The 12,295-nt window shown below is 39.2% G+C and overlaps 1 long non-coding RNA gene across 1 annotated transcript; it reads right to left on the reverse strand.

Annotated features, from left to right (window-relative positions):
• Positions 1-1,191: 1,191 nt before the first annotated feature.
• On the reverse strand, positions 1,192-4,773 carry LOC148970512 (uncharacterized). Its single transcript, XR_016148125.1, has 4 exons — positions 4,520-4,773; positions 2,544-2,568; positions 2,391-2,454; positions 1,192-1,546 (listed from the first exon to the last, which is right to left on the reverse strand). It is a non-coding gene; the product is annotated as an uncharacterized LOC148970512 (long non-coding RNA).
• Between the last annotated feature and the right edge of the window lie 7,522 nt (positions 4,774-12,295).

Raw genomic sequence — 12,295 nt, forward strand, 5'->3', positions numbered from 1 at the left:
CACATGCAGTTACACATTAACTTTCACATACAGTTACTCATTATCGTTCGCATGCTGTTACTCGTCATTTCACATGCAGGTACTCATCATTTTTCACAGGCAGGTACTCGTAAACTTTCACATGAAGCTACTCGTAAACTTTCGCTTGCAATTACTCAACAACTTTCTCACGCAGTTACCTATCGATTTTCACTGCAGTTACACATTAGCTTTCACATGCAGTTACACATCAACTTTCACAAGCAGTTACTCGTCGCCTTTCGCATGCCCGTTACTCATTAACTTCGCTTGCAAGTTACTCATTAACTTCAGTGCAGTTACTCATCATTTCACATGCAGCTACTCATAAACTTCGCTTACAAATTACTCATCAACTTTCAGATGCAGTTCCACATAAACTTTCTCTGCAGTTACACATAGACTTTCACATGCAGTTACCGGTTAACTTCGCTTGCAGTTACTCATTACCTTTCACATGCTTGCTACTCGTCTTTCACATGCAAGTACTCATATCTTTCACATGCAGCTACTCGTTACCTTTCGCATGCAGCTACTGGACATTTTCCGATGCAGTTACATATCGATTTTCACTGCAGTTACACATTAGCTTTCGCATGCAGTTACACATTAACTTTCACTGCAGTTACTCGTTGCCTTTCGCATGCAGCTACTCATTAACTTCGCTTGCAAGTTACTCATTAACTTCACGTACAGCTACTCACCATTTCACTGCAGTTACACGTTAACTTCGCTTGCAAGTTACTCATACTTTCACCTCAAGTTACTCGTACTTTCACCTGCAGTTACACATTAATTATCACACGCAGTTACACATATGACTTTCGCAAGCATTTACTCAATAACTTTCACCAGCAGTTACACATTAACTTCCACTTGCAGCTACTCATAAACTTCATCTGCAGATACTCATCACAGTAACATGCACTTTACTCGCCGACTTTCACCTGTAGTTACACATAGATTTTCACTGCAGTTACACATCAACTTCCACAGCAGTTACTAAATAACTTTCGCATGCAGTTACACATTAACTTTCACATGCAGTTACACATTAACTCACATGTAGATACACATTAACTTTCACATGCAGTTACACAGTAACACTTTACAATAATGTTCGTTAGTTAACATTAGTTAACTACATTAGTTAATATGAACTAATAATGAATAGCACATATACAGCATTTATTAATCTTTGTTAATGTTATTTTCAACATTTACTAATACTTGATTAAAATCTTGTTAACATTAGTTAATGCACCGTGAACTAACATGAACAAACAATGAACAGCTGTGTTTTCATGAACCAACATTAACAAAGATGAACAAATGCAGTAACAAATGTATTGCTCATAGTTAGTGCACGTTAGTAAATACATTAACTAATGAACCTTATTGTAAAGTGTTACCAGTTACACATTGTCGGTTAAAAACAAGAAAGTGGCTAGTAAAAACGTCGAGTGGCTGGTCGATTTAGAAATCCACAGTGGCCGCCGGTGGACAAAAGAGTTGATTTCCATCCCTGCTTGGTAATGTCAAGGTGTCATAACAAAGACATCTCAAACAATGTCATATTTGCATTAAAACTTTCATAACTGAGCAAAAGACACTTAATGACAGTTGTCACAAACATGCATAAACCTTCCTTCATATTCATAATACATCATGTTAGTCTTATGCATACCCCTTCAAGTAACGAATGAATCTCAGACAGTTCATAAGAGAAACGTGTGCAGGATTCCGTGTTGCAAGAATGCGGTCTTGACGAAGCCTAACTTGTTTCATAAATGTAATATATTTTTTAATATTTAATTTATCAGTCAGAGCAGGAATCAAGGCTACATTCAGCAGACAGTTGTAAACAAAGCCTGCGGAGCGATTATATCCGTCCATCTTGAGGAATGAAAACGGTTGAACCAAAGAACGTATATTGACAAAAAGTGAACGCTCAATTGCAACACAAGTATTTTGCAGTATTATCTTATATTAATGACCGTTAAAACAAAACTATGTAAACAAAAAAAACACAGCCACTGTTCAAAGTGGCAATTAAAGTTATAGGATAACGGACACAGCGCATCAATGATCATCATGTTTGTAGCATGATCCAGGGGATTAAAACGTACAAAATATATTTCAGGCCTAATGGAGTTGGTAACTAATATAAGTAGTAAATGTGTAAAGTTGCATACAATGGAAATACCATAGACTGTAAAAAATATGGACAAAGCGTCTGTGACGTCACTCACAGACTTTCTGAAGAACAGGTTTGAGGCTGTTTATGGGGGGTATGGGCGGCGCCATATTAGAAAATCTTGAGAAATACAAAATACAAATGTTCAGAAATACAAATGTTTCAGAAAGGATACAGAGATGCGTCGTGTCAGATCATGGCCAAGACGTCCAATTCCACTCGGCGCAGCCCGTTATCAGCTGTCAATCAAAGTTAACCGCCCTTATTTTTCATACATTTTATATCTAAATACGATCTAAACTAACGAGTTAGAAAAAAATTCACTCACCTCACAGTTGTCAGGCACTCAGAACCTATCGAAAAATACAATAAAAGTCAAACTGTAAATATATGAATTGATGCTGTGAAAACGGACATTTTAATGTGAGGTCTATGGATATTCACCCCCTTTTGGGACCGACCCCTAGCAGATTTTCGATGGATTGCAGTTTCTCCCACTTCCGGGTAGGCTTCATTTTTCAGATTAGAATTTTGCCGCTTGGGAAAAATTAGAAGAAAAAAACTACCTCAAAAAACTGTTATCTATGCTGCTGTCCAGTAACTCCAGTTGGAATTTTCACCCCAAAATGGCGGCCGCGCTCCTGAAGCACCACCAAAAAAAGCATCAGAGTTTTGCTTCTTGTTCTTCTATACTCTTTGGTTGAACTCGGACCAATAAGAGGATTGTTTTATACATGTGGCTTGCATAAACACATTTTGGTACGCTTTGAAATGTTGCCTTGTGAAAGCAAACCGAACGAGTAAAAAATTAAATCCGTGCTTCAGAACAAAGAAAATGACCTACAGGTATGAAAATGCAGCCCTACACTGCAACCTATGGCATGAGTTGGGCTTTGCTAATCAGGTTTTCTGATAATCAAGTCATTTTGTGTGAAAAGACAATGGTCATGAAAACAGTAGACTTCCTTTTGGAAAAAAATACATTTGGTTGGAGAGACAGTGCTCACAGAAGGCACATGCAAACTTTCTTTCTCAATTGGCTCATTTTGGCTTTCATGGGCTCTATAATAACATTTTCTACCTCATGAATTTCGCTGAATATGAAATGAATATCTTCATAAATGGATATTAAAGGCTTTAGCTGTGCTTTGCCGCTGGAGTATAATAGAAACCCACATTTTGCTTAAGCCGAACAATAACTGCTGGCAAATAAACTGTCGAGGTATAAAACGGTTAACGGTAAAGCGGTAAACGTGCGTGGGAGAGAGCAGACCTTGCCTATATCAGAGCAACTCAAAATTTCGACCCAAAAAAAACGACAGTGGTACCCCTGTGGGGTTTTTTTGGTGCGAAAGAATAAGTTTCTCCAATCTTCTTGAAACTCTGGATTCTGATAGAGGGCCATGGGACTTAGACCTGAGTGCAAAAATGGAGGCTCTAGCCCCTTCCAGAGTTGAGATATTGAGATCCCACTTAGCATTTATGCCATTATAAATATCTCAATATCTCAGCTCTGGAAGGGTCTAGAGCCTCCATTTTTGCACTCAGGTCTAAGTCCCATGGCCCTCTATCAGAATCCAGAGTTTCAAGATGATCAGAGCAACTCAAAATTTCGACCCAAAAAAAACGACAGTGGTACCCCTGTGGGGGTTTTTTTGGTGCGAAAGAATAAGTTTCTCCAATCTTCTTGAAACTCTGGATTCTGATAGAGGGCCATGGGACTTAGACCTGAGTGCAAAAATGGAGGCTCTAGACCCTTCCAGAGCGGACATATTGAGATCCCACGTAGCATTTATGCCATTGGGTTCGTGGACGGTGGAATTATGGGACTGCGCTTAGTGCTACGGACTCAGGGGCCCTAGCTGAGTGCGGGAAAATAGTTTTTATCACGACAGAAAATTTAATTAAAATGTCTATCAAAAATACTCCCCCAAATCCCCATTCAATAGATTGCCGGTGGGATCGTGCCAATTGCAGCATATTGAATGAACTGCGGAAAAACGTAAAAAAATACAGTGGGTTATTGGACAAATAGTGGGCTTGTGGGACGGGGGCATGGCCCGGGAGTGGTAAAGGGACGTTTGGTAAATATAGTGGGTTATTGGACAAATAGTGGGTTCGTGGGGACCGGTCAGTGGGCGGGGGGCCGATCGCCCTTACGAAGCGGTGGTCGGTTGGAGACCTCCAATGATTCCACGCTCATTCACGGCATCATCAAGCTATGCCTTTGTTTAGAATAAGTGACTTCTAGTGGCGAAACTTACATACTGTGCCTTTAATAAAGAATCAAGAATTAACACCAACCTCTTTGTTCTTCAGTATGTTTCATTCTGCAGTGTTCTGGATCTCATGTTCTCAGTGTCCTTCAATAAACTCTGTGTTTGTGTTGGCTCTTCCTGATGGTTTGATGCTCGTCTTCACTTGTAGCTGAGGGGAATATTCCAGCGTTTATTGGTGAACTGCAGTGGGAGGAGCTTCACTGAAGGAGGAGTTTCACTGGAGGAGGAGGAGCATCACTGAAGGAGGAGATCTGGCAAAATCAATAAGAAAACACATACTGAGTTTGTTTTTATACTAATTTACACATTTTAAATGTTTATTCCCACCTTTTCTATCTAGTAAAGTAACTTTTAAGTTAATTAATCTCAAAGGTCTGATTTCACAGACAGGACTTGGATTAAGCCAGGAATAGGCCTTTGATCAATTAGGGCATTTAAGTAGCTTTTGGGCTAGGGGTGTAACGATACCCTCATGTTAGGATTCGATATATATCATAATAGTGAACTCCGAATATCGAATGTACAGTCAAATCAAATAAAACTTGTTTTTTCTCCTGTATAGTTTGGTAATGCTACAATAAGATACCATTTATCAACATTAGCTACTTAATTCACATCAACACATTGAGTGAACAATATATTTTTACAATATTAATTAACGTTTGTAAATGTTATTTAATAGAAACACTTGATTGTTCATGTGCTTCATTCATTGTGCATTAAATAAATGTTAACGGATTAGAACTTTACAAACAACTTTAAAAATGTGTTAGTGTATACTATTGTTTATTTTAGGTCATTTTATCTAATTTTTTTCTAAAGTGTTTATAATACAAATGTACAGTTTCCATACTTGTAACCGTGATAAACACTTAAATATATGTAAATTTAGTACGAATTTAATTAGAGAGCTCTATAATTGTAATTGCTACTAGTAGGAATTAAATTGTAAAGCTCTCTAATTGAATTCTTACTGGTAAAAATGCAATAATGACGAGTAAGGCTGGGTACAATTTAAGCTAAAACGGCTTGCCATAGAAGTGTCAAGAACAGTCGTGTGTATTATTTGTGTGATTTTAGAGACTAAACTCACCTGAAAGCAGTGAAAACAGGGAGAGTCAGAGTTTTGCTGTCTGCACTGGTGACCTCCGTTTCCATGGCAACTCAACTTCACGCGCATGCCCGTTAAAGGAGTAGTTCACTTTTGAAAAAACTTTTGCTGATCATTTCCTTACCCCCATGTCATCCAAGATGTCCATGTCTTTCTTTCTTTCTTTCTTCAGTCGAAAAGAAATTTAGGGTTTTGATGAAAACATTCCAGGATTTTCTCCATATAATGGACTTCAATGGGAACCGGATGGTTCAAGTATCAAAAGACGGTTAATGACAGTTTCAGATGCAGCTTACATTGATGCTACATTATATGTTACACAATATCTAATTGTCTATACACAAAATTCAATAATAACTATTTTAAAACTATTTTATTTAAAGTCAACCTACAGTATTAATGTTGTGTAAATGTCTATGTGGTGTTTTTAATATGCTTTAAGACAAACCATGTGTAAGTTCATGAGGGGCTCATTTGAATATTCATAGAACTGCGTATAGAAAATGAGGGAAGGGTGTCCAGTTACATTCAAGATATTTTAGAGGAACGTTTTATGAAGAACATTCAACATCTCATCTCTCGATGATATCCTCAAAACATTTCCCTAATGTGACACAGAGAACGTTCTTCTCTTGTTATTATGAAACATTCTGCCCTACAAAGCAAAAAGGCAGTAACTACGCAGAGTGCAGAACTGAGAAAAATTACTTTTGCTAGGGCTTTTTTCAGTTATTGTACAAACGACTACCATTTTTCTCTAAAATGAGATGCATTTAAGATAAGATATTTTGTCACATAACAAAGGATGCCTTGAATGTCATGAAAATTGTAATAATTAATGCTTTACCAAAACCGCAGTTACTGCCTTTTTGCTTTGTAGGGCAGCGATTGGGATGATGTTATTTTGAGATCATTGTACAAACTTTAACTTTAACAACATTCATAAAACATGCTCATAATTTTGCAAGTAAAATGTTGTAATTTTGTTAACTTGTCACATTAGAGGAACGTTTTATGAAGAACATTCAACATCTCATCTCTCGATGATATCCTCAAAACATTTCCCTAATGTGACACAGAGAACGTTCTTCTCTTGTTATTATGAAACATTGGGATGATGTTATTTTGAGATCATTGTACAAAAACATTCCTAAAACGTCTTTTGAATGTTGCAGTTAAAATGTTATATCTTAGTTTGCATGTTACATTATATGAACATTTTTAGACATGTAAAAACATCCTTAAAACATTAGTTAGACATTATATTCAAATGTTTTCTTTAGAACATTAACCAAACTTGTAGGGAATGTTAGCCAAAGTTCTGAGAACGTTCCCTGCTAGCTGGGTAACGATGCTTTCGGGAAATGCACCCCTGGACGGGAAGATCTCTAGGAGTTGGAAGATTGTGTCGTGATTCTGATTCTGACACAGGTTTGTGGATCTGAGTATCGAGATTTCGGTTTTATTTCACATGATTCTTTTTTATTATTATTTAGGAACAGATGAGAACAATCTTGTAATAATCTTGTAATTAAGAACTCATTGTGGAAAAAACGCTGTATTTTTGTATTTTCATTGCATTTTTAATTGATAAAAAGTTAAACAAATTAAATAATACGTTTTAGAATAAATATGAATCATTAATCGATAGTCGAATGAATGAATGAGGTCACATCTCGATTGTTTACTTCGAACCGGAAGACGCACCCACTTTTGACAGAAGGCCTCATGTGGCGTAGGAAACTTGTGGATAAAGTTAACTGAATTACTATTTATAACTTGAAAATTAATATACTATTAAATACAACTCATAAATATAATTTATAACTAGGTTTTATGTAGAGACAGAGAGAGAAAATGTATAAGACGGTTTCAAAGGTGTTCATTTGAACATAGCTAATATTTCATTTGAATAATTAATTTTCTTTTTTTCATAATTTTAGGGAGATGACCAAATGTCTTAACCCCAAATACCACCCACCCTCTATAGGGACTGTTTAGCCAACCAGCTTATTCCTGCTTGGTATGACACTGAAAAGCAGAATGTATAATTGATGGTCTGAAAAACGTCCACAGTGATGGATGGACCAGCATTACACAGGACCACTACATTACCAACATGACATCATGACTTTTGCGTAAACATATACGCCACTTTCGAGTCAGGTGGCGTGTTATCTCCACGTATTTTGTGCTATCCGCGTGTATCCGCGTGTATGCGTATATGTCTACGCCATTAACGTCCGCGTCATTCCGCGTGTCTGAACACGCAGTCAAATCTCCAGTCATAAATGCCATTAACCCCAGTGACGGTTAAGTTTAGGGATGGGGTTGAGGTAAGTCATATCTTTTTTTTACCTAGGATGGTAAGGGAACAGTCATAAATGCCATTAACCCCAGTGACGGTTAGGTTTAGGGACGGGGTTGAGGTAAGTCATATATTTATATAACGTTAAATCAACGGTGTTCATAAACACGCTGAAAGGCGATTATGCGTCTTGATAGCACGCCAAAAATGGAAATACGAATTGGCGTGTCATACACACGCTACTTCATGAGATCAGTCTGACATTACAGTCACACTACATTTTGTTTGTGAGGGAAAAATGAAACAAACAGTCCTAAAAAGTAAAGCAGTCTACGACGTTCAGACAGGTCCTAATGTTGCCCACGAAATAGAGACAATTTTGGAAGAGTTTGGAGTTAGGGAGAAAATAGTTGCAGACACAGTGGACAATGCTGCAAACATGATTGTAGCTGTCAGTAGACTCCATCTTTAAAAAATGCATGCTTTTCACATACACTGAACATTGCTGCACAGAAAATCTATGTTTAAGTGTCATTGTATGGCTGAGGAGATCTTCAATGGCCATGACTGTTTTGCAAGAGAAGCTGCAACAGCATACAGTAATCCTGGACGTCAGAACTTGGTGGAATTCACTCTATCTAATGATAGACAGATTTCTTGAGCAATATCTTGCCATCCAAGCAACTTCCATGGACCCAAGGCTGAGAGGCTCAATGGAGAGGCACAGGTAGAAGGAATGCATGTGATACAGGATAACTGATAATGATGAATCAGATTAATTCTGTAATGGGCAGTGTATTAGATGCAAGATTTCATGTTTGCAAATTTCAGATTGGAATGCATCACTGACGAAGACCACAAAAAGGCAGAGGAGTTTACAAAGCTCATGAGTTAAATGTACACTTCCACTCTATGTGTATCGAGTGACAGTACTCCAACCTGTGGCCAAGTCCTTCCTATCCTCCAGAAACTTGAAAAACCCTTTCAAGTTCAAGAGAATGACACACTCTTTGTGGCTGGAATCAAGAAAAAGGTTTGGGAAGATCTGTCTAAGGTACAAAAGAAAAAAAATACTCTAGCCATCTACCACTTGGTATTTCATGATGATAATGCCGTACAGATTAGTGCTTAGTGCATCAGTGCCGTTTACAGATTACTTGTTTTGAATTTACTATCTTAAAGAATGAGGACATCAGGCACTTCCTTTAAGAGGCTACAGTGATGGATCCACGCTTCAAAAACAAGCTGCATGCAGACAACATTTGGGAGAGGGTAAAACTGGCTGCTGTAATGGCACAAAACAAGGTATTGTTGTTTTCTTTCACACAAACTCATGCACACGGGGAACAATGTATACTGTGAATGTCTGCTTCTAATGCGAAGCTCTCTCTAAAGGTGTCAGAAGAGCAGGAAAGAGAAAAAGGCCATGAGCAAGAACAGGACAACACTTTAAAATGCAAACTCACAATGTTAAAGATGCATTGTCTGGATGTTGTTGACAAGGATATATACACTCTGTCATGGTGCAATATATCACAGGAAGCAATAGCGAGTGAACAGTTATTTATTAGAACTCAGTCAAACGCAGTAAGCCAGGAACACAGTGACGCAGGGACTTCGATGGTCAACCCGATGATGTGAAGACAGACGGTGAAATCCACAGGAAACGATGAACAAACACTCAAAGCACGATCGAAACTTCACGGAGGACGAGACGATCAGGAACACAGGAACCAGGGACCAGGACAAGGACACACCAACACCAAACAACGATCTGACAAAGATGAGAGAACAGTGGTGAGTATATATAGCGTGGTGGTGATCGACTGCAGCTGGTGATGATTGATGATGAGCAGCTGGAGTGGATCAGGTAATGCCACGCAGACACGCCCCTCACACACGTGCATTCATACAACAACATAAACACGAGACTAGAAGGAAACAGAGGAACTGTCCACCGTGACACACTCGCCTAAAGGATTATTAGGAACACCTGTTCAATTTCTCATTAATGCAATTATCTAATCAACCAATCACATGGCAGTTGCTTCAGTGCATTTAGGGGTGTGGTCCTGGTCAAGACAATCTGCTGAACTCCAAACTGAATGTCAGAATGGGAAAGAAAGGTGATTTAAGCGATTGTGAGCGTGGCGTGGTTGTTGGTGTCTGAGTATTTCACAATCTGCTCAGTTACTGGGATTTTCACACACAACCATTTCTAGGGTTTACAAAGAATGGTGTGAAAAGGGAAAAACATCCAGTATGCGGCAGTCCTGTGGGCCAAAATACCTTGTTGATGCGAGAGGTCAGAGGAGAATGGGCCGACTGATTCAAGCTGATAGAAGAGCAACTTTGACTGAAATAACCACTCGTTACAACCGAGGTATGCAGCAAAGCATTTGTGAAGAAGACACAACACACACAACCTTGAGGCGGATGGGCTACAACAGCAGAAGACCCCACCGGGTACCACTCATCTCCACTACAAATAGGAAAAAGAGGCCACAATTTGCAAGAGCTCACCAAAACTGGACAGTTGAAGACTGGAAAAATGTTGCCTGGTCTGATGAGTCTCGATTTCTGTTGAGACATTCAGATGGTAGAGTCAGAATTTGGCGTAAACAGAATGAGAACATGGATCATCATGCCTTGTTCCCACTGTGCAGCTGGTGGTGGTGGTGTAATGGTGTGGGGGATGTTTTCTTGGCACACTTTAGGCCCCTTAGTGCCAATTGGGCATTGTTTAAATGCCACGGCCTACCTGAGCATTGTTTCTGACCATGTCCATCCCTTTATGGCCAGCATGTCCCCATCCTCTGATGGCTACTTCCAGCAGGATAATGCACCATGTCACAAAGCTGGAATCATTTCAAATTGGTTTCTTGAACATGTCAATGAGTTGACTGTACTAAAATGGCTGCCACAGTCACCAGATCTCAACCCAATAGAGCATCTTTGGGATGTGGTGGAACGGGAGCTTCGTGCCCTGGATGTGCATCCCACAAATCTCCATCAACTGCAAGATGCTATCCTATCAATATGGGCCAACATTTCTAAAGAATGCTTTCAGCACCTTGTTGAATCAATGCCACGTAGCATTAAGGCAGTTCTGAAGGCGAAAGGGGGTCAAACACAGTAGTAGTATGGTGTTCCTAATAATCCTTTAGGTGAGTGTATTTTTTTATATTACTAACTAACACTAATTTTCTTGCTTTTTAGGAAGTGCCTTGCAAGAAAGTTAAAAAGTGTCCATTAGCCATTCTGTTTGAAAAGGAGGATAAAGCTCTGCAGGGGATTGTGCTACCAAATGCTATTGGCTTGTCAGTTGATGAGAGAGTTGACAGAGAACTTCTTTACTATAAAGAACGGTCCCCAATCCCCACCTATGAAGACCCTGCTGTTTGGTGGGAGAACAGAGAGGCATTGCCTATTCTGTTTCACCTGTCTGAATCGTACATGTCTGTCCAAGCATCTTCTACACCTTCAGAGAGGGTATTCTCCACTGCTACAGACACAATAAGCAAGGAAAGGTCCCGCATTCTCCCAGAGAAAGCAGACATGTTGATTTTCCTTCAGAAAAATTGTTAATGTTTTTGTTGCAAAAATGGCTAAATACAGTAATATATGTTGATTTTTTTACATTGCCAACCTGCAAATTCTTTTGACAGTAAGTAATAAACACAAAAAAGATTGAGTATTGTGCAGTTTGCCTTACCACTATTTATTTATAATTTGTTAAACAATTTTAATGGAACCGGAATCGGAACCAGAATCGTTAGACAGAACTGGAAAAAAACACCAGCAGAGACAACAGAGGGAAAGACACTCAAAGACACAGGCTCGTCCACAAAAGAGCTGATCATGGAGGAATACACATATAGGGTACATACCGCTACATATGGACACCCCAGTCTAGCACAGCTTCCACAATGCATACGAGTGTAGGCCTGGCTTCGGACGCTTCTGTCCCCCTGAGAGTCTGAATGCCTCTATTGTTGGTCTTTTCTGGTGAGTATACGGGAAGATACTGGCTCTACACGGAGGCTATAGAATCTAGCGACCGTATTAGGTGTCGCCCACACCGCACGTCTACATATATCTGTCGGTGAGGTGACTTGAGCAGGCGCACAGGAGAAAGCAACACTTCTAGGGCTCTGATCTTGGTAATTGGCCCGAACGCAGAGTTCCTCCATCACCCCCCGCAAGGTGGACCGCCCGACACTAGGTCTATTACCTCTCTTAAAGGATTAGTTCACTTTTGAAAAAACTTTTGCTGATAATTTACTCACCCCCATGTCATCCAATATGTCCATGTCTTTCTTTCCTCAGTTGAAAAGAAATTAAGGTTTTTGATGAAAACATTCCAGGATTTCTCTCCATAT

Source organism: Pimephales promelas, chromosome 20 (genome assembly GCF_988280905.1).
Source record: "Pimephales promelas chromosome 20, fPimPro1.hap1.1, whole genome shotgun sequence".
Taxonomy (NCBI): domain Eukaryota; kingdom Metazoa; phylum Chordata; class Actinopteri; order Cypriniformes; family Leuciscidae; genus Pimephales; species Pimephales promelas.